General features: G+C 48.5%; 1 long non-coding RNA gene across 1 annotated transcript; it reads right to left on the reverse strand.

Moving 5' to 3' along the window:
• Window positions 1-8,883: 8,883 nt before the first annotated feature.
• Window positions 8,884-19,204, reverse strand: LOC134935651 (uncharacterized). Its single transcript, XR_010180310.1, has 2 exons — window positions 19,105-19,204; window positions 8,884-9,087 (listed from the first exon to the last, which is right to left on the reverse strand). It is a non-coding gene; the product is annotated as an uncharacterized LOC134935651 (long non-coding RNA).
• Window positions 19,205-22,710: the final 3,506 nt, after the last annotated feature.

Raw genomic sequence — 22,710 nt, forward strand, 5'->3', positions numbered from 1 at the left:
CACTCGCCTGCTCCCACCCAGATACTAGTCCGGTCTACAGCAATGGTTCATCAGAAGATAGAGATATCACACTCGCCTGCTACCACTCAGATACTAGACAGGACTACAGCAATGGTTCATCAGTAGATAGAGATATCATACTCACCTGCTACCACCCAGATACTAGTGCGGACTACAGCAATGGTTCATCAGTAGTTAGAGCTCTCACACTCGCCTGCTACCACTCAGATACTAGACAGGACTTAAGCAATGGTTCATCAGTAGATAGAGATATCATACTCACCTGCTACCACCCAGAAACTACTGCGGACTACAGCACTGGTTCATCAGTAGATAGAGCTCTCACACTGGCCTGCTACCACTATTAATGTGGACTACATCCCTTGCTTATCAGTAACCAGAGCTCTCACACTCGCCTGCTACCACCAAGATACTAGTGCAGACTACAGCAATGGTTCATCAGTAGATAGAGATATCACACTGGCCTGCTCCCACCCAGATACTAGTGTGGACTACAGCAATGGTTCATCAGTAGATAGAGATATCACACTCGCCTGTTCCCACCCAGATAGTAGTGCGGACTACAGCAATGGTTCATCAGTAGATAGAGATATCACACTGGCCTGCTCCCACCCAGATACTAGTCCGGTCTACAGCAATGGTTCATCAGTAGATAGAGATATCACACTTGCCTGCTCCCACCCAGATACTAGTCTGGACTACAGCAATGGTTCATCAGTAGTTAGAGCTCTCACACTCGCCTGCTACCACCCAGATACTACTGCGGACAACAGCACTGGTTCATCAGTAGATAGAGCTCTCACACTGGCCTGCTACCACTATTAATGTGGACTACATCCCTTGCTTATCAGTAACCAGAGCTCTCGCACTCGCCTGCTACCACCCAGATACTAGTGCAGACTACAGCAATGGTTCATCAGTAGATAGAGATATCACACTGGCCTGCTACCACCCAGATACTAGTGCGGACTACAGCAATGGTTCATCAGTAGCTTGAGACATCACACTTGCCTGCTCCCACCCAGATACTAGTGTGGACTACAGCAATGGTTCATCAATAGATAGAGATATCACACTCGCCTGTTCCCACCCAGATAGTAGTGCGGACTACAGCAATGTTTCATCAGTAGATAGACATATCACACTCGCCTGCTCCCACCCAGATACTAGTCCGGTCTACAGCAATGGTTCATCAGTAGATAGAGATATCACACTTGCCTGCTCCCACCCAGATACTAGTCTGGACTACAGCAATGGTTCATCAGTAGTTAGAGCTCTCACACTCGCCTGCTACCACTCAGATACTAGACAGGACTACAGCAATGGTTCATCAGTAGATAGAGATATCATACTCACCTGCTACCACCCAGATACTAGTGTGGACTACTGATAATGCTGATTTATCCTTAGGAATGAAAGCTATACCTTAAACACACCTTAAATACACTTTAACCTGGAGCCGCTGCTGCCGCTGTACTTAATATACACTTTACGTACTTTGTACGCTATTAGCGTACAAAGTCCCGTGTTGTGTACGGACTTAGCGTATAAACGCCGCGCTGACGGTACAAAGTACTCACAGCGCGTACACACCCAGAGATACACTTTAAACCTTTTACAGCAATGCAATGCAATGATAATACACTTTAAACCTTAGCAGGGCAATGAAGACACGACACCAGATTGTAATTAAACCGCTGGGTTCTGACACCACAAGGTATTATTGCTGAAAGGGGGTTACAAACAAATAATACAATGCAATATAACAGAGTAAATGGCTACATTCAATGTTTCATACGTGAGTGGATTCGCTTGCGCTACCCGGTCCGGTCCTCCGTCATCTGATAGATAACGTTGTGAGTCTTGTGTCTGACCAGGCCTGCAGTAGGCCTCTCTTTATACAATTCTTCCAAAAAGCAATACAATAGATACTGTAATCTCTTTGTCCATTGGACACAGGAATGCACATTTACAGTACAGGAGAGGTCATAGGTCGGTTTGAATAGGTAGGCGATGTCTTTCCGAACTGCTCTTGTGGGTGGTCTCCTCTGGATTCCCGCCGCATACATAATGTACAGTAAATACAGTTGATATCTATATTCTGCTCCTGCACATAACTATCCGCAGGAACATGCGATCTTTCTCAAACCAACACCGGAATGTTACCCTTAAAATACCCTTCAGCTGGCTACCAAACACCACCTTATAACCTTGTTCTGTCCCCTCCTATTCTGTAAAGGTAAATCCCTTTGTTCTGAAACCATTTAAACTGCTGTTACTTTCTGATGTGGTGCAGGGAGGCTATGTGTACATTGTGCACTATTTGGATTAAATATGTAATGTGTTTTGATAGCTTTCCATGCGTTCACAAACTCTATCGTAAATACCCATACCAAGCGCTAATGCGCAGGACCGCGGGAGCGATCATACGCAAACTGCGAATATGTGCACGCACAGCAGAACAAGTACACGCGCGGAGGCCATCTGTGTTTAGTTTGTACGTGATGTGTGTACTGCAATATTTTTCGACTTTGACACTACCGAAATAGTTCATCAGTAGATAGAGATATCACACTCGCCTGCTACCACCCAGATACTAGTGCAGACTAAAGCAATAGTTCATCAGTAGTTAGAGCTCTCATACTCGCCTGCTACCACCCAGATACTAGTGCGGACTACAGCAATGGTTCATCAGTAGATAGACATATCACACTAGCCTGCTCCCACCCAGATACTAGTGTGGACTACAGCAATGGTTCATCAGTAGCTTGAGATATCACACTTGCCTGCTCCCACCCAGATACTAGTGCGGACTACAGCAATGGTTCATCAGTAGATAGAGCTCTCACACTTGCCTGCTACCACCCAGATACTAGTGCAGACTACAGCAATAGTTCATCAGTAGTTAGAGCTCTCATACTCGCCTGCTACCACCCAGATACTAGTGCGGACTACAGCAATGGTTCATCAGTAGATAGAGATATCACACTCGCCTGCTACCACCCAGATACTAGTGCAGACTACAGCAATAGTTCATCAGTAGTTAGAGCTCTCATACTCGCCTGCTACCACCGAGATACTAGTGCGGACTACAGCAATGGTTCATCAGTAGATAGACATATCACACTAGCCTGCTCCCACCCAGATACTAGTGCGGACTACAGCAATGGTTCATCAGTAGATAGACATATCACACTAGCCTGCTCTCACCCAGATACTAGTGTGGACTACAGCAATGGTTCATCAGTAGCTTGAGATATCACACTTGCCTGCTCCCACCCAGATACTAGTGCGGACTACAGCAATGGTTCATCAGTAGATAGATATATCACACTAGCCTGCTCCCACCCAGATACTAGTGTGGACTACAGCAATGGTTCATCAGTAGATAGATATATCACACTAGCCTGCTCTCACCCAGATACTAGTGTGGACTACAGCAATGGTTCATCAGTAGCTTGAGATATCACACTTGCCTGCTCCCACCCAGATACTAGTGTGGACTACAGCAATGGTTCATCAGTAGATAGAGCTCTCACACTAGCCTGCTACCACCCAGATACTAGTGCAGACTACAGCAATGGTTCATCAGTAGTTAGAGCTCTCACGCCCACCTGCTCCCACTCAGATACTAGTGCAGACTACACCAGTGGCCCATCAGTAGCCAGAGCTCTCAAACTGGCCTGCTCCCACCTGTATTCTAGTGCAAGAAATGCTACCGGACCATCAGTAGCCAGATCTCTGACACTCACCTGCTTCCATCTGGATACTAGTGTGGACTGTGACACTGGACTGCTATAACCCAGAGCTATCACACTTGCCTAATTCTATCTGAATACTAATGTGGACTACTCCAACAGGCCAGAGCTCTCTTACTCTCATGTAATATGTTAGGTAAATTATCTACAAACAAATCCCATATTATTTCACTCAGGCAGTGCCTTATAATGCATCTTTTTAGTAGAGATGAGCGGGTTCGGGTTTTACTCGGGTCTCCAAATGGCATCTTATTGGCTATCCAAAGCAAGAGACATCCGTGAGCCAATAAGATGCCGTTTTGAGAACTGAGTAAATACGAGTAAAACTGAGTAAAACTGAAACCGCTCATCTCTTCTTTTTATTGCATAACTTTATCAAAATCATTTGGTGGTATTAGAGGAGATTTCTTTCTAAAACAACTTATTTGGATCTCAAAATAACATAGCGCTTGATATACATAGAGCCAAATGGAAATCATACATAGTTAATGAGTAAGGGGTCTATTTACTAAGCCTTGGATGGAGATAAAGTCGCTGGAGATAAAGGGGCAGATGTATTAACCTGGAGAAGGCATAAGGAATTGATAAACCAGTGATAAATGCAAGGTGATAACACACCAGCCAATTGGCTCCCATATGTAAATTAACAGTTAGGAGCTGATTGGCTGGTGCATAATCACCTTGCACTTAACACTGCTTTATCACTGGTTTATCATTTCCTTATGCCTTCTCCAGGTTACTACATCTGCCCCAAAGTACCAGCCAATCACCTCCTAACTGACATTTTTCAAACACAGCCTGTGACATGGCAGTTAGGAGCCGATTGGCTGGTACTTTATCTCCAGTGACTTTATCTCCATCCAAGGCTTAGTAAATAGAGCCCTAAGTCTCTTAAAACATATTTATTTATTTTGGTACAGTATTTAAGTCAGATTTCATGCGACTGCGCCGTCCCACCCTGACCCCCCGTTTTTGATGAGGAGATCCATTCTGCAGATGTGCATAATATAATGTTTAAATATTTTGATAAATACTTTTTAAACTTTATGAAATAAAATAAATTATAAAAAACAATGTTATTAACATTTTTGAAGGGAAAAATCATCAGTTAAGTGGTTTTTTAAAGAAGCATAAGGACATCATTTTTTCACTTTCAAAACAAAGGGCCTAAGTCAGTATGGATCATTAATCTGAGAAATTGCAGTTGTTTGCGAGTAGATAGGCGCCACCCTGACAGAAAGGAAAACGACCCCATGTAAATTTGCGAGTGCATCACAGATCACTATCCAATCGCAGATGCATACGCAAATCCCGAAACATCATAGAATCTTTGACGTCTAAGCAAATGAGAGTAGGTCTGAGGCTGCCACTAATCTGAGACCGGCAAACGCTACGCAGTTGTTCTATAATTGCTCCATTTTTTAATTCTTTAATTAGCGATTCATGATGAATTAGGTCCAATATCAATTACTGGTAACCTTATACATACAAGCATTGGATGTACTAAAGAAATGGAGATATTGACTACCTAATAAGTGCTAATTATTTCCAATGTTATGTTATTTGGTAAATTTTTCTCTAAATAATAGACTCAAATAAGTGGATATCGAGTTCAGCTAAATGGTGCTCAGATATAAGAAGCCAAACTGTGCTCAAGAACTATTGATACTAGGGGTAAATTAACTAAAAATCGTGTTTGTGCCGATTTGATGGGAGTTTAATCTCGATTTTTATTGGTCGTATTTTACTGCAACTTTTTGAAATCATCTACGCAAATTTACTAAGCTGCCGAGTTTTCTATGTTCGTATTTTCCAATGTCGATGTGAATCATATTGTCGGGTTGTGTTTTACGGGAGTGATTAGTAAAACACTGCCAGACATAACACATTGAAGCCCGGCCGGATCAGTGAGATCCGTGCAGGGCTTCATTGTGTACTAGATGAGGTGTTGAAAGAGTTAAAAATGTAAAAAAAAATAGCGTGGGGTCCCCCCTCCTATGTATAACCAGCCTCGGGCTCCTTGAGCCGGTCCTGGTTGTAAAAATACAGGGGGGGAATTGCGTAAGGTCCCCCCATATTTAAACAACCAGCACCGGGCTCTGCGTCCGGTCCTGGTTCAAAAAATATGGGGGACAAAAGATGTAGGGGTCCCCCGTATTTTTCAAACCAGCACCGGGCTTCCCTAGCCAGAGAGATAATTCCACAGCCGGGGAACACTTTTATATAGGTCCCTGCGGCCGTGGCATTACCCCCCAACTAGTCACCCCTGGCTGGGGTACCCTGGAGGAGTGGGGACCCCTTAAATCAAGGGTCCCCCCTCCAGCTACTCAAGGGCCAGGGGTGAAGCCCGAGGCTATCCCCCCCATCCGTGGGCGGTGGATGTAAGGCTGATAGCCTTTGTGTAAAAAATAGAATATTGTTTTTTGTAGGAGAACTACAAGTCCCAGCAATACTCCCCCCCCAAGCTGGTACTTGGAGAACCACAAGTACCAGCATGCGGGGAAAGAACGGGCCCGCTGGTACCTATAGTTCTACTACAAAAAAATACCCCCCCAAAAAAACACCACACACACCGTGGAAGTAAAGCTTTATTTTACATAAATGCACACTTACACACTCACATACTTACCTATTATCCAACGGAGCACCTCGGTCCCCTTGTCCCGTAGAATCCACGGTGAACCTGTTAAAAGATGCCCAAAACACTCACCTATTATCGGTGAAGATCTGTCCTTCTCAGTCCATGTAGCATACAGGGGGTTAAAAAACAAACAAACCGACAAATCCCGAACCCACGCACTAAAGGGGTTCCATGTTTGCACATGAAACCCCTTTTTCCGACTGCCGGGACCCCCCATGACTACTGTCACTGGAGATCCCGCCAGCCAGTTAGGGAGTGCCACGTCATGGCGTTCTCCTGATTGGCTGTGTGCTCCTTGTCTGTCAATCAGGCTCAGCGCAGCGGCTAGAATGGAGGATCGCGGTCCTCCATTCTAGCCTATGATGGGGACTTTGCGGTCTGTGGTTAACTGCAAAGTTAATTGGGATCACCCACAACACTGCCGATAGTTGTGCTTAGTAAATTCCCGAGATGACACTTAGAAGAAAAAATCAAACTCAGACAAAATCGGAACTTTAGTAAATATACCCCTATGTATAAGTGCTGACTAGCTCCATTAATAAGGAGACTTTCCCCTAGTGATACATCTGTGTAGGCGAATGACGATCTTATTGGCTCTGATAGAGGAGCTAAAGTGACTCTATCACATGAGAACCGATTATTCAGGTTATCACAATTATAAGATCGAGAAACGGTTTAAGATTTATTTATATTTTCTAGATGCTGTTATGTGTTATTATACCATTGCTTAATATGCCACCATATGTGATTTATTTTAGATATTTTGGATACTTACCTGTGATAATGGCATTATTTTTCCTAATAATATGAATATTTGTTCATACTATGAATAATTATCATAGTTATAAACAGGGCTGGTGCTAGGATGTTCGGCGCCCCTCTGCAAACTATAAATTTGTACCCTCCCATACTTTGCAAAGGGAAGGCGCGCACGGAAAAAAAAGGGTTTGGGCTCACAAGGAAGTGGCGTGGCAACACAGTACACACAAATTATGCCACATAGTAGGACAATCTCATTCACATTACATAGCATGTACTAGTGCTGCTTATCCACATCATGCCCCCAGTAGTGGTGACATGGGCGTTATGCGCCACTGGCCATATTGGCGCTGCTATCTGAAAGATAGAGCACACTGATATGTGGGGGCAATGTATGAACAGTCGGCATCGCTGACCGTCCTGTCACCTACAGCTATCGATTTCAACAGCTGCAGATTATGTTGCCCATACACTACAGCCAGGAACAGCTCTGTCTCTGGCTGCAGCGGCTCCTTGTGATATCTCGTGATATTAGCGAGATGTTGCGCATGACCAGTGAGCCGGCCGGGGGAGCAAGTGTGATGGCGCATGTGCACTGTGCACTGCCTCTACAGAGTACTGAGTGCGGACAAGGTGGTGTGACGGGGTGCCTGACATCCCGTGCGCACGTCTATGGATGTGAACTCTCCGCCAATTGTGCTGTGGATGCAACACTCTGCACAGTGCTAGTGATGGCCCTGCACACAGTTACACACACACACACACACACACACACACACACACACACACACACACACACACACACACACACTTTCTCTCACTCTTTTTACATCCATTTACTGGAGTCTAGCTGGCCAGATCTGCAACAGCCTTGTCCCATGTAGCCCCGCCCCCTCAGCCCGGGTAGCCATGCCCCTCAGTCTGTGAAGAGCCGCCTCTTTTCGGGCAAACACAGACATGTCCCTCGCTGTCACAGGGGATCGGGAGAGGAGAGGAGGACTTAAGCTGTCCCAGCAGCAGGAGGGACACAGGGCAACGCAGCACAGGGATGCAGAGCAGGGTGAGCGCCTCTCCAGCCTGGCGACTACCTGCTTTGCATCCCTCTGATGAGCGGGTAGCGCCAGGTCTGGTTATAAATTTACCTAAATACAAGATACATTTCTCACTACACATAAATTTAATGGCGACAAGAACGCACTCAAGACAATACTTTTGCTCTGTTTGTTTATTGATGTTCAAGATATAAAAACCAGAGCATGTGATGGAATCAGTTTAGCCACAGTTAGCTGTAACCAGAAGATGACATACATACATGATCCTTATCTTTATGCTTTCACCTATTAGAGAAGTGGAGAAAAGGAGTAAAATACACACTGAGAGATTTGTGCAGTCTTCAAAAAAAAAAAAGGTCACTACTTTTCAATTAGAAGATTACAGAAATCTCTCAGAGCATATTTTCCACCTTCTCTAACAGGTGAATGCATAAAGATAAGGAACATGTTTTTCTGGTCAGCTACTGGGCCTTAGTAGCGGAGTCTGGCAGTGATCTCCTCCATCATCTTCACTACCTCTATCAGTGTGTTATATTGATGTTCCAGCTTGGCTTTCAAAATGTCGTTTTCCTCCGCTAGCAGGTTCTTCTCTGCTGTTAATTTTTTATTTTCCAATATGAGGGCAATCTGGGGATCATTGTTGGCATTATCACTGGGACGTTGTTCCCTGTCCAAACTGCTATTAGAGTTGAGATTATCCACCTGCTCATTTGGAGTCAGATCTTCTGCCTCATGCCCGGTAGGGCGAGGCACGTGGGCGTCTCTTCTCCTTGAAGACCACTTGCGATATTTCCTGCAAGGGTAGCATGCAGTGATGGAGTCCCAAAATCCAATCAGCCATTTTGGAGGCATCGTGCTAATGTGGGGAAAGATGAAGAGTAGACAGTGTTAGATGCCTTGAATTGCATTTACAATAGAAATGTGCGGTGGGCACTTTTCATGTGTTGTGTTTGGTTCTAATTCTCCTCCCGTGTTATGGTTTTGGCTTGGTTTTGCCAAAACCACCCTTTCGTGTTTTGGTTTTGGATCTGGATGATTTTTTACAAAAACATAAAAACAGCTGCTGAATCTCCTCCTCAGAGCAATTAGGCTGCAGAACAGGTGGGAGGGCGTGCGGCTACATTTAGTAGTACTACGTGCCATCACCCAACGCGCTGCAGCTGATGCTCCTCCGTCTTCTCTCCCCTGCAGCTGCTCCCAGAATGCAGAGCGTGATGACATTGCTCCCGTATCGGCATTCTTGGAAGGAGGGATGGAAAAGAAGAGTGCAGCAGTAGGGATGGATGTAGAAAATATGGCAGCAGGAGAGAGCAGTCATGTAGGCAGGGTGATTGCGGCCATGCTGTCAGACCTCAGAATCAGTCAGCCTCTCCCCTATATATATATATATATATATATATATACACAGGTTGAGTATCCCTTATCCAAAATGCTTGGGACCAGAGGAATTTTGGATATCGGATTTTTCCATATTTTGGAATAATTGCATACCATAGTGAGATATAATGGTGATGGGACCTAAATCTAAGCACAGAATGCATTTATGTTACATATACACCTTATACACACAGCCTGAAGTTCATTTTAGCCAATATTTTTTTATAACTTTGTGCATTAAACAAAGTGTGTGTACATTCACACAATTCATTTATGTTTCATATACACCTTATACACACAGCCTAAAGGTCATTTAATACAATATTTTTAATAACTTTGTGTATTAAACAAAGTTTGTGTACATTGAGCCATCAAAAAACAAAGGTTTCACTATTTCACTCAAAAAAGTCCGTATTTCGGAATATTCCGTATTTCGGAATATTTGGATATGGGATACTCAACCTGTGTGCATATATATATATATATATATATATATATACACACATATATACATACATACACATACACACAGACATATACACACACACACACACACACACACACACACACACACACACACACACACACACACACACACACATATATACATATATGCAGCCTGCCTATATTTGCAGGACACTTTTGAATAAATGTACATAAACATCTTAGTGATATTTGGTGGACCCCTTTCTTTGAAAGTAAAGCATTCATAACCTAGAACCAGAAATAACGACACTGAGACTTGAATTTTGGCAGAAAATTGCTAGCTATTTATTTGTCCCTATCCATTAGGAAACCTGTAATAAAGAAATTAATTTAATATGCCGCTCCAGCTGGCATATGGTGGCGGCCCAAAAGAACGGCTCAATTAATCTAAATTAACCTTAAATAACTAACCCTATAAATTTACTAAAACTTACCATAAACCGGTAATAGGTGACAACTCAACCCCCACAGTGACTACCCACCGCTCCTGGGTGCCCTGCCGCTGCCTTCCCGGACGGGTGGTCAAGCGGCCATAAGTCGATGGAGGTGAGTGCACCTAAACCACAACAAACTGTAAAACACTACAGTTTTCCCTACAATACAAAACTGCCGTTCTTTTCCGCCAATATATAGCCAACGAAAACAGCCAACAACTTAAAGCCAAAGCACCACGTGCCAAAATTTCCTACTACCAGGGCGGGAGGGTGGGAAAGCAAATCACCAAGAGACTTAAGATGGCCTCACCTTCCCTATGTATATCAAACCCTCACCCTAAAGAAGGCTGTACTTTCCTCACAGCTAGGTCCACCCCTCCCCAGATGTTTAACTCTTTCCTCCCCTATATAGTCAATACTCTCTCCTAAACATCTTAGTGATATTTGGTGGACCCCTTTCTTTGAAAGTAAAGCATTCATAACCTAGAACCAGAAATAACGACACTGAGACTTGAATTTTGGCAGAAAATTGCTAGCTATTTATTTGTCCCTATCCATTAGGAAACCTGTAATAAAGAAATTAATTTAATATGCCGCTCCAGCTGGCATATGGTGGCCACCCAAAAGAACGGCTCAATTAATCTAAATTAACCTTAAATAACTAACCCTATAAATTTACTAAAACTTACCATAAACCGGTAATAGGTGACAACTCAACCCCCACAGTGACTACCCACCGCTCCTGGGTGCCCTGCCGCTGCCTTCCCGGACGGGTGGTCAAGCGGCCATAAGTCGATGGAGGTGAGTGCACCTAAACCACAACAAACTGTAAAACACTACAGTTTTCCCTACAATACAAAACTGCCGTTCTTTTCCGCCAACAGCGAAAGACTCATCCCCACAGTCTTTCGCACCGCCACCATAAACCTACCCTAACTCCCGCAAAGCGAAACCTAGATCCTCCAGAAACAACATCATCCCCTCATTGGATAGATGTACTCCATCGCGCCGGAAAAGGTGGCTGTCTCTGAACCGTATCCTCGGGTGGCGAACCACCCTCCCACCGTGGGACAGCACCCACTTTGCCACCGCTCCGTTCACCTTTTTCCGGGCCTCATCAATCTGGCGACCATCCGCCACACCCCTCCAACACAATCTTGGCACCATCATTGAAAAAACCAACACACAAGTGGTCCATGCCGCGGTCACACTTGCCAGATCATGTATCATGGCCCACCGCAGATCCAAGGATGTCCTCTTCCCCAGGTCGTTGCCACCTAGATGGACAACCAAAACCCTAGGGACTCCATGCTTGCTGGCCTGACTCACTAACCTACTCCTCAGCTCACCCCACATCATTCCTCGCCAGCCAAGCCATCTGACACCCTGTACTCCAAGCAATGCCTGAGACCCTTCCGAGGCTACAAACCTGGCCGCCCAGTAAATGTAAGAGTGGCCAACCACCCAAATGGTCAAATAGTCGTCAAACCATCCTGAAGGGAAAAAGAGGGGTAGAATTGATTACTAAGAGGCTTATTAATTGTTTATACTGAAGGATCTGCCAAAAAGAAAAACTTTAGATCTCGCTATTGCAGCAGTCACAGCCTAGCCGACTGCACCATGTTTCGTTGCCAATTTAAAGCGCAATTAAAGACACAAAGGGGGAAGATCAAATAAAAACAAACGAAATAAAAACAGGGAGGGGGGGGGGTATAAAATGGGAAACACATGTAATAACTCAGCTGGAGGTGAAAGCGTAAAGACCTGCTGAGGGACTCTGATTAGACCAGATTAGCCGAATTGTAGATTAGAATTCAGTCCGTCAAGTCAGGCAAAAAAATCGCAAAATAACTCCAGACCCCCGCTGCCGACTCATGCCAGCAACGGCGAGTAGCTAATCCCTGAGTAGGATAAAAAGGGGGGAAAACACCAACAAACGCACAACTCCACAAACTCACAGAACTGGAACAGCATAATACATTGCAAATAAACAAAGCACCAAGCGCAAACCGACCTCTCATGTGACGGGGCGAATATATCGTCTGTAACTTGACGACTTCCATCGCCCCACCGCCTGGATTTCAGTTCTGGAGCAACCCGCCGCAGCAGCCGACGTCGCTGCGCCTATACGAAAGGAATGGGTACCGAAAGCAGCGGGTGGGAGGCCCAAGCCCGCCAAACAACAACCCAGCATCCAACGGAACTGGTATTTCGTGACTGGCAGCCCGTCATAATGCAATAGCCAAGACCACTCCTTAACGGGTCGCACCACCACATATTGCATTGCCAGACCCACTGGGCAAACGCTTTCCTCTAGCGCTGGAACCATTGTAACCCAGCGCCCTCTCCCCACTTGATCCGTCTTGGAGCGCCGCAATCTGCACAGCAAGGACCTCTCACCCACTACCACGTCTCCGACCAGCATGCGCGAATCTGCTCTCTTGGAAGGCGCTACCAACTCAGAAACTCGAAAGGCCCCGTGGTAAGCCATTGAGAACGCCAAACTGAACAAAAGCGTCTCAAACCTGGACGACGCGACTCGCCCTACCGCCGCGATGACGGCCGGCAACAAAGCCGCATCGATGGGCCGCCTCCTATCTGGTGGCGACGGCGCAACTCGCGCCCACCCTTTCATTGCCTTCCGCAGAACCTCGCTTTTCGTTACGTCAGGGACGCCTCGCAGCTTGCAGAAAAATGAGACGCCAGCCAAGTACCGTGATACCACCGCTCCTGACCTACCGGAAACGTAAAGCTGCCACATAAAAGAAAGCATCAGCCGATGCCTGCTCTTACCTTGATGCTGACGACCCTGGACAAACTCCTCCCTCCCATTCACTCCAAGCTTGTCCGTACGCCTTGAGCGTGGCCGGCGCGATTGACCGCAACGCTAGACCCTCCAGTCCGGCCCGATCACCTGCCAAACATAACCAGGACAGTGAAAACCTTGCTCTTCGGCCTCGGGTGCCAAATCCCAAAATCTCTCCCACTGTCCACGCGACAACGCGTCTGCGATTCCGTTTTCCAAACCGGGCACGTGTTGAGCCCGGAACCATAGGTTCCTACGCAAGCATGTCAAAAGCAATTGTCCGAGCACCCGCAGAACCACTAGCGATTTCGCCCTCTGGTTATTAATCGCATGCACCACGCCCAGATTATCGCACCTAAACACTATGCTGCGGTTAGCCAACCGATCGCCCCAAACTTCCAACGCTACCATAATGGGAAAAAGCTCCAGCAGCACCAGATCTCTTGTAAGACCCTCGCTATGCCAGTTTTCCGGCCAAGATGCTGCACACCATGATCCCTCCAAAAAACAACCGAATCCAGAGGCACCTGCAGCATCGGTAAAAAGCTGCAAACGCTCGCTGTCTACGGCTGGCGCTTGCCATATGCTCACCCCGTTGAAATCCTCCAGGAACGAAGCCCAGACGGCCAAATCCCTTTTTAATTCAGAGGACAATCGAACGAAAGGATGCGGCCTGGCACACCCCGCCGTTGCCCTTTCGAGCTTCCGGCAGAAAACCCTGCCCATCAGTATTACCCGACAAGCAAAGTTCAGCATGCCCAGCAAGGACTGCGCCTGTCGCAGCGTGACTTTACGCGAGCCGTTGAAACGGCAAATGGTTTCGCGGAGCTTCGACACTTTGTCCTGGGGCAGGCGACACTCTCCCGCCACGGTGTCAATTTCAATCCCCAAAAATGATAGGCAGGAGTCCGGACCCTCCGTTTTGTCCCTGGCTACAGGAACACCGAAGTGGTAAAAAAGAGCCCGGGTGCTAAACAGCAAGTCGCCGCACCTTGTGTCATTAGCCGGACCCGCACATAGGAAATCATCGAGGTAATGTGCAACCCCGTGACCGCCTGACGCCGACTCCACGCACCAATGAAGAAAAGTGCTAAAGCGCTCGAAAAATGAGCATGAAACGGAACATCCCATCGGCAGACATTTGTCGATGAAATACTCCGCCCCAATCCGGAAACCCATAAAACGGAATGAGTCCGGATGCAATGGCAATAATCTAAAAGCTGACTCAACATCAATCTTAGCCATGAGGGCCCCGCTCCCGTAGCTGCGGACCATCTCCAGCGCCTCGTCAAATGACTGATACACCACCGAGCAATAAGCCGGTGGTATTGCGTCGTTGACCGATGCCCCTGGCGGGTAAGAAAGATGCTGGATGAGCCGAAAAGCGCCTGGAGTCTTCTTCGGTACCACCCCGACCGGGGAGATGACCAAGTCATCCACCGGGGGTGACTTAAACGGCCCCTCCATCCTGCCCAACCTGACCTCCTTATCCACTTTCTCCCGTAGCACCGTCGGCAAGGCTCGGGCAGACTGGAGGTTCCTATGCGCGCGCACTGACACTTCGCTTGCAACAGGCAAGCGAAAACCAAACTTAAAACCGTCTAACAAAAATTTTGCATCCCTTTTATTTGGATACAGATCCAACCACTTGCCCATCGTTTCCAGCTTAACTGGCGTTGGGGCTCTGCTGAGCGGTCCCGCTCGCGGCCTGCTTCGGGTATGCCTGTTTTCCCCGATTTCCCTGTCGCCCCCCTTTGAAACAAGAGGAGGCTGGGTGGGCTCCTCCACACTGCTGGCAGGAGTGACGAAAACGACACTGCTTGCCAAAGGAACATGCTCCGCTGTTAAAAGCGAAGCATTTCCCTCGAGGGGCAGACCGCCCGCCCACGCGAGCGGCCAATCCGCCTGTCCTGGCAAATCCCCCGTCTGCGCCCGGCCCCTGGGCTGATGACCCCGCGCGACGCCCACCTGCTCCCTGTTTCTGGGGTTCCTCCTCCTGCTGGGATGCCCGGGTCACTTTGAGCCAGACCTCCACGTCCTTGAACCCAAAATCCATGACCCGCAGCCCGTCCTGTTTCTCCCGAAACTCTTGGTCATACCGCCGCCATTCCGAGCCCGAGGACGTACGCTGCATGTCGTGGACGAGATGCAGGTACCGGATAATATTCATGTGCTCTTCCGGCCTATCCTCCAAATAGCATGCCGCAAACACCCAGAAACCGGCCAGCCAATTATCAAAAGACCGGAAAACCTCTGTCCCCATGCCCTTCTTAGCGGCCGCCGCTTTGTAGTCCTTCTTCATGGCCTTAGTCAAGACGAATAAGTCCACGAAGTCACCCCTACGTATCTTCTTGCGGCAGCTGTCTCGCAGCCCCCGCATAACTGCGGTGTACTCGCAGCGCACTACCCCAGGCAGATCGCGCCGCTTCTTTGCCCTACGCTCCTCCTCGCTAACTCGCTTGCGCCGCTTACGCCTCTTCTGCTGTTTTGCTGCCCGCTTGGCAAATTTTTCGGCCTCTTTCCTTGCCCTAGAAGTACTGTCTGCGTCGGACGCTTGTGACGCCAAAGAAGAGGAAGAGGAGGAAGACGAAGAGCTATGCGAACTCGAGCTCGTGGTGGAACTTGATATAGACTGTACCAACTCACCGGATGCCATCGACCCCTCCGACCCGGAGTCTTCGTTTCCTTCAGCCCAACCATCGTCCTCCACGAAATCTGCCGAATCCTCTTCATCTCGGCCCTCTGTGGAAGACAAAGCAGAAGAGGGCCCGGCCTGTGCTTGCGGCGCACGCCGTGCCCCCCGTGTGGCATGCGGAGTGAGCGCGCGCCCCTGCTGCTCCCGGTCCGACCTTAGCTCCAGCTCCGCAGCAGCGGCCCCCAGCTCTCGGCAGGCTCGTGCCACTCGCTGCGCCGCTGAGGCCCTCCGATTGCCAGACCCCCTGCCCCCTGCAGACTGGCCGAAATCCGCCATCGCCCTAGGGGAGGCCACTGCAGCTAACGGCCCCAGAGCCTCCACCACCGTGGCCAGCGCCGACGCTATGGCCCCAGGAGGATCACGCTTGGCGCGACCCCCGTCAACGCCGCCCGAATGACGACCGGTCCTCGGTTGGGTGCGAGCCCGCGCCTGCCGACCGGCCGATGCGATCCGGGGACCTTGCCCCTCCTGTTCCGACATGAAAGCAAGTGCCCCCCGACTGGACCAATCGCTCCCTACTTCTGATCCTTCGCCCTCCCTCCCTAACAAAGCCGAAGAATCCCCCGGTCCAGGGGAGGACCCGCTGTCGTGCGCAGCGGCCCGTGCCGCGGCCCTGCGGCCGCTGACCCATTCCCTGTCTCCCCTCCGCCCGCGGGACCCCCTGCGTCCCGCCTCTGCAGTGTTGGTGTGGGGAGTCACAGGGACCCGTTGCGCACCCACCTGACCTGCGGAGTGCGCACGCGCATGCTGCTCCCGGCCACCCCTTGCTGCCGTGGCCCCATCTCCTGATGTGAACCTTATGCGCCCAGCGCTGCCTACCCGAGGCACGCGCTGCACCCCCCTATTGTGACCCCTCCCAAACTGGGTGGCCGGTGTGTTGGCGGCGCCGCTGCGCGCACACGTGCGCGGCCGGCGCCGTCCGGAGCGAGCGTGGGCGCGCGCGCACTCCGTGCGCGCGTCCCACCTCTTCCCGACATCGGGCTCTCGCACTGCTCCTCCTCCTCGGCCGCCGCGCGAGGCTCCTGCACAGGCCCCGCGCGGCGACCGCCAGCTCCCTCTCCCGTCCTCTCCCCCCGCCCGGCACGAGCATTCGGCCGTGGCGAGGAAGGAGAGCTAGGGCCTGCAACCACCGGGCGCCCCCCGCGGCGCGCACGCGCGCGCCCGCGGGCGCCCGACATGATCCCGGGCTCGGCGGCTCCCGGAGGGGACGGCCGCCGCCCGCCGAACCTCGAGCGGCTTGAAGGGACCCCTGGTCCCCCACGCCGCCCTCGCCCGGCCGGTGTGCCCGACTCGGCTGCCGGCGGCGAGCCCGCCCGGGCCCCGCTTGTGTTGTTTGCGGCCGTGTTTGATGAGGCCCTAGGGGACGGAGCCCCGTCCCTCATGCTGCCCACTGCCGCCTCAGGGCCCGCTCGTCCGTCTGACCCACGGTACCGAGCCGGGGCCCTTAGCACACGCTGGGGGCGAGCAGACATCTCAGCAGATAATAATAATAGGAGGGGAGAAGGAGTATAACAATAAGGTAGGGGTTATTCTGGAGAGGAGGAGTATTACAAAAGGTGAGGGTTATTCTGTGTACTGTTAGCACAGTAAGTGAGAAAAACAAAGTTGCTTGCACTGCAGCACTCACCTAAAAGCAAATCACCAAGAGACTTAAGATGGCCTCACCTTCCCTATATATATCAAACCCTCCCCCTAAAGAAGGCTGTACTTTCCTCACAGCTAGGTCCACCCCTCCCCAGATGTTTAACTCTTTCCTCTCCTATATAGTCAATACTCTCTCCATATCTTACTTTTTTTAAAGTGCAGCAATTCTGGGCGCTGTGTTCGGTCCACCCCTGCATTTGTAAGGCTGCTTTGCAGTGGGGAGGGAGGATACTGGCGGATAAGTGCTCGGAGTCCGACTAACTCCATAAAGGACCATGGAAGGAGGAGCTGTCGTGGCTGGGCATGCGCAGCAGCCCTCCTCCCCATTAGCCATATTTGTTAGGGGCAGCAAGGAGCATCTAGTCTGAAGCTGACTTACCCACACTCCCCAACGCCGCGACCCAGAGGACTGACTATGCATCCGCCTCGGCGCTCTCACATGCGGCTCTGCTCAGATGTGCAAGAGCTGATCCGCCGGCGATGCCGACGTTCGGGTGCCCCACTGACCACCACTGTTAGCTGAGCCTGCCCCTAGCGTCGGCAATTGCCTAGTCTGCCTACAGCTAGTGCCAGCTCTGCTTCCAGTACATCAGCGTCTCTCTCACACTGCATGGAGGATGCAGTGTGCGGTCTTTCACCTGACCGCACATGGGGGGTCATTCCGAGTTGTTCGCTCGTTGCCGATTTTCACTATATTGCGATTAGTCGCTTACTGCGCATGCGCAAGGTTCGCAGAGCGCATGCGGTTAGTTATTTTACACAAAAGTTAGGTATTTTACTCACGGCATAACGAGGATTTTTCATCGTTCTGGTGAGCGTACTGTGATTGACAGGAAGTGGGTGTTTCTGGGCGGAAACTGGCCGTTTTCTGGGAGTGTGCGAAAAAACGCTGGCGTTTCTGGGAAAAACGCGGGAGTGTCTGGAGAAACGGGAGAGTGTCTGGGCGAACGCTGGGTGTGTTTGTGACGTCAAACCAGGAACGAAACTGCCTGAACTGATCGCAATGGCAGAGTAAGTCTCGAGCTACTCAGAAACTGCTAAGAAATTTCTATTCGCAATTCTGCTAATCTTTCGTTCGCAATTCTGCTATGCTAAGATACACTCCCAGAGGGCGGCGGCTTAGCGTGTGCAATGCTGCTAAAAGCAGCTAGCGAGCGAACAACTCGGAATGAGGGCGATTGCTCCTCCAGTATAGTGGCGCCTCTCATGTTTGGGGGGGCGTGCTGCCCCCTTGCCCTTCCCATTCTGACGTCTCAGGTGACCACTATAATAAACTAACATGTATAATACAAAATTTTTTAATAAAACACATGATAGTATTATTTAAATAATCACCAGCTATGACAGTTGGTGAATAATAGCTGATAAATGGGCCCCTATGTCTGCTGCCACATCTAACCAAGCTGCCCTTGTCTTTGTCCAGTTACTTACACTTATTCAATGGTATCTGCTGCTGGTTATTTCTCCTCCTGCCGGTGAGCTGCCAGTAAGCTGCTGGTGAGCAGTTGGTGACCTGTGTGTGTTTCCAGGTCTCTGAAGGAGAATGAGGGAGGCAGCAGCAAAGCCAAGCAATAGGCAGTTGATACAATTATGACATCACAGCATGACCTCACAGACCCCCCCTCCCCCACCAGACTGGCTAGGACTGGATTGAGGTGCCTGTTGTCTTTTGCATGACTGACATAAGGTAAATGTGATATCACACCAGAGCTGGCCCTGGGCATAGGCAAACTAGGCAACTGCCTAGGGCATTTGGCATGCCTAGGGGCACAAGCAGCTTCTGCTGATTAAAATGATATGCAGCATGCCTATATTCTGTGTGTAGCATTTCGTATGCAGATACAGCCACAGTCGCACACAGTATATTAGCATGCAGCATATCATTTTAATCAGCAGAAGCTGCATGTGCATCCTAGCCACATAGCAATGCAACTAAGATAAATTTTCATCAAAAACAGGCATATGCCGTTAACAGAGTTTCCAGCTGACGTACGCCAGACATCTCCTGCTGCATGGCGCACTGAGGCAAGATTTATGAGGACACATCTGTATCCAAGCAGAGGCAGAGGTCACAGTGTTAGTGGCCATGTGAGTGCTGTGTGCGGGTGGGTTGGTTGTGTAATAGTGTTCGGCATATGTGTAAGGGGCAATAAGTGTATAAGGGCATTAATAAAGTTTGGCATAATCTGTAAGGCACATAATGCTTATAAGGACATTAATAATGTGTGTCATATATGTAAGGGGCATTACTGTGTGGTATTATGTGTATAAATGCATTACTAATGTGTGGCATTATGTGTGTACGATGCTCTATTGTGTGGCGTAACATATAGAAACGGCACTACTGTGTGGTCTAGTGTGAATAAAGAGCAATATGGTGTGGTGTAATGTGCATAAGGAGCAATTCAGTGTGATGTAATGTAAATAAGGGACACTACTGTGAGGAGTAACGTATATAAGGTAAAGTGGTACTACTGTGTGATGTAACATGGACACTATCACATGATAAATTGTGAATAAAGTTGCACTACTGGGTAGCATAATTTGAACTGGGGGCACTATTGTGTGGCCATGCCCCTTGCCAGCAAAAACACACACCTTTTTGGGCTGTGTGCCAGATGTGCGCAATGTTCCTGTTTAAAATATAGGGGGTGGGAACACCAAAATAAGGACTGCTATGGGTGAGGGGTGATGGTGCTGGCAGAGCCGGCCATAGGCATAGGCAAACTAGGCAATTGCCTAGGGCATTTGATATGCCTAGGGGCATCAGCAGCTTCTGCTGATTAAAATGATATGCGGCATGCCTATATTCTGTGTGTAACATTTCATATGCAGATACAGCCACAGTCTCACACAGTATATAGGCATGCTGCATATCAGTTTAATCAGCAGAAGCTGCTTGTGCATCCTAGCCACATAGCAATGCAAATAAGATGCATTTTCATTTAAAAAAAGGTGCCCGACGTTAGCATTGATGCAAGATTTGTGAGGACACATCTGTATCCAAGCAGAGGCAGAGGTCACAGTGTTAGTGGCAGTGTGAGTGCTATGTGCATGTGAGTGGGTTGGTTGTGCAGTAGTGTTTGAAATATGTGTAAGGAGCATTATGTGTGTCATGTAAAAATGCATTAATAATGTGCAACATATGTGTAAAGGGGCACTATGTGTGTCATTAGGTGTATAAGGGCATTTATAATGTGCAGCACATGTGTAACAGGGTACTACTGTATATGTGTCATTATGTGTATAGGGGCACTAATAATGTGCAGCAAATGTGTAGGGGGCACTATGTGTGTCATTATGTTTATAAGGGCATTAATAATGTGCGGTATATGTGTAAGGGACATTATGTGTAAAAGGGCATTAATAAAGGTTGTCATAATGTGTAAGGCACATTTTGTTTATAAGGACATTAACGTGTCTCATATGTGTAAGGGGCATTACTGTGTGAAATTGTGTATAAATGTATTACTAATATGTGGCATTATGTGTATAAGGTGCTGTACTATGTGGCGTTGCGTATAGAAAGGGCACTACTGTGTCGTCTAATGTGAATACAGAGCAATAGGGTGTGGTGTAATGTGAATAAGGAGCAATTCAGTGTGATGTAATGTGAATAAGGGGCTCTACTGTGAGGAGTAACATTTATAAGGTAAAGTGATACTACTGTGGGATGTAATATGAATTATGGACACTATCGCATGATAAAATGTGAATAAAGTTGCAGCACTGTGTGGCGTAATTGGAATTGGGGTTACTATTGTGTAGCCATGCCCCTTGCCAGCAAAAACACACCCCTTTTTGGGCTGTGCGCCAAATGTGCAAACTGTTCCTATTTAAAATATAGGGGGTAAAAACACCAAAATAAGGACTGCTATGGTTGAGGGGTGATGGTGCTGGGAAAGAGGTGCAAGGTCAGATGCGGAACCAGCGGTGGTGCTAGGGGGCACCAGCCAAAATCTTGCCTAGGGCTTCATATTGGTTAGGGCCGGCTCTGGGTGCTGGGAAGGGGATGCAGGGTCAGAGGTGGAACTAGCGGTGGTGCTAGGGGGCACCAGCCAAAATCTTGCCTAGGGCATCATTTTGATTAGGGCCGGCTCTGTATCACACCTTATTTAAAGCTATTAACATCAGAATATTAGTTATTATATTATTTTTATGACAGGGTTTCCTTATTCATCTTTAACTATGTGAGACTTTGTATAAATCCAATTTTCAGTGTGCTTACATTGTTTTTTAATGTTACAGTGTATCCGCAATAACCTCAATTAAGGATAAAACACTGCCTGCTTCAGAAGTATTGGGCTTCTGTTAATTAAACATGATATTGGCCATAAGACTCAACACAACAATTCTCTCCCCTGTTAGACTCTGCAGGGAAGCTATAGAAAGTGGTTACTTGATGGCTGCTCCCCTGCTGTTGCTGTCTGCCGCGGTTCCTCTCCCATAGTGAAAGGTAGGCCCCATTTTTCTGAACATCAGGGCCTGGTACGGGTGTCCCCTTTGACCCCTCCTGTCGGCGGGCCTGCAAGGGTCTCTGTGTCTGCTTCTGTTCGCAAGTGCGTGAACACAACCTTGCTTTACTCGGTGCCAGTGGGTGGGTACTGTGACAAGGATCACACACACGGGGACTCATATGAACACCTTCGGTGTTTATTTTGCACAGCAGGTCACCACATAGCAAGTTAAGTCCATATGCAGTCGGTATTACAGGCAGTAGCATACAGGCACTCGCAGCATAGCAGACTCTTGATAGGCTCCAGTTGTCCCTAGTCTAACCCACACACCCCGGCCTATCACTTGGGTAGCTAGTCCACCATCAAGAGCAAGGTGACTCTGCCCTGGAAACCCTTATATCAGGAGATCCCAGGTGCTGCTGATCACACACCTGGGATTCTGCTACTGCTTCCAAAACCTGGTCTGGATCCTCCACATTACTTTCACATGGAAAAATGCTATCTCTGCCACAGTACTAATTCCAAATGTTCCCGTATGCAGCGCACTTGCACTTTCAAAGGGGGCGTGGATATGTCTCCT

The sequence above is a fragment of the Pseudophryne corroboree genome, chromosome 6 (assembly GCF_028390025.1).
Source record: "Pseudophryne corroboree isolate aPseCor3 chromosome 6, aPseCor3.hap2, whole genome shotgun sequence".
In the NCBI taxonomy this organism is placed as follows: Eukaryota; Metazoa; Chordata; class Amphibia; order Anura; family Myobatrachidae; genus Pseudophryne; species Pseudophryne corroboree.